This window comes from Penaeus monodon, chromosome 25 (genome assembly GCF_015228065.2).
Source record: "Penaeus monodon isolate SGIC_2016 chromosome 25, NSTDA_Pmon_1, whole genome shotgun sequence".
Lineage (NCBI taxonomy): Eukaryota > Metazoa > Arthropoda > Malacostraca > Decapoda > Penaeidae > Penaeus > Penaeus monodon.
The window spans coordinates 38355592-38356439 of NC_051410.1; the positions used below are offsets into that span (position 1 = coordinate 38355592).

The following is an 848-nucleotide window of genomic DNA, read 5'->3' on the forward strand; positions in this document are numbered from 1 at the left end:
AATACGAATGTAATCAAGATTTTCAAAATCTTTAACCCCACAGTCATTTTTGGTACACTTCGAAATAGCGTATAAATGCATATTAAAAAAAAGTGGAAATTACATCATTTCAACTGCATTACATTGTACTAAACATTGTTTTTTTTTTTTTATCTGCACCCTCCATCTTCGGATCCTGGAACTAAATTGCGCATCTCTTTTATAGTTATCCCACCGCCCTATCTTCGCATTCTGGACACGGCGCCTGATAATGCCTCCCAGCCGTCCACCAGTAGCATTTATACATTTAATAAAACATTCCCAACAACGCTGCCATTACTTCCATCTCCTTCCCGCTATATACACCTTTTCACAGAAGCCACGCCCCCTTCGAAAAAAAAGGGGAGACGAACGCAAATGTTCTATTATGCTGGGAATAACGCAGTTCAACCTCACTCCCCCTTCTGGCATTAATCTAGCAAGTGAGTGTGTTATTTACTAATACTGCAGCTTCCTGGTAGCCGTAGAGGTTTCGGAAAATTTTAAATTCCTCTGGCCAAAATATCTGTAGGTTTTAGTACGTTTTCCCCCCTTCCGAAATGCCCTATCGAAGTCTGCTAAAGAGGTTTGTGGAAGTCCTTCCTGCAGCTCTGTTCTTTTTTAACAAGTATTACTGGTGTTGTTTCATCGCGCTGTCCATAAAGATATTTCGGGTTGGTGTAGGAACGGTTAGATTTCGGTTTTTATTATAATGTAAAATCCTCATGTTCTAGTTGTGTGTTACGGTGTCACTTTATCAAAAATGTATTAGTGTTAGATTATCATTTTAAAATTATTTGGTCTTCTACTGGCACTAGAAGTGGCACAAG

General features: G+C 39.0%; 1 long non-coding RNA gene across 1 annotated transcript in view; it reads left to right on the top strand.

Annotated features, from left to right (window-relative positions):
- Window positions 1-297, top strand: part of LOC119589227 — a 46602-nt gene extending 46305 nt beyond the window's left edge. The window contains exon 3 of the long non-coding RNA XR_005230175.1: window positions 206-297. This is a non-coding gene — a long non-coding RNA (uncharacterized LOC119589227). The remainder of the gene's footprint in view (window positions 1-205) is intronic.
- Window positions 298-848: the final 551 nt, after the last annotated feature.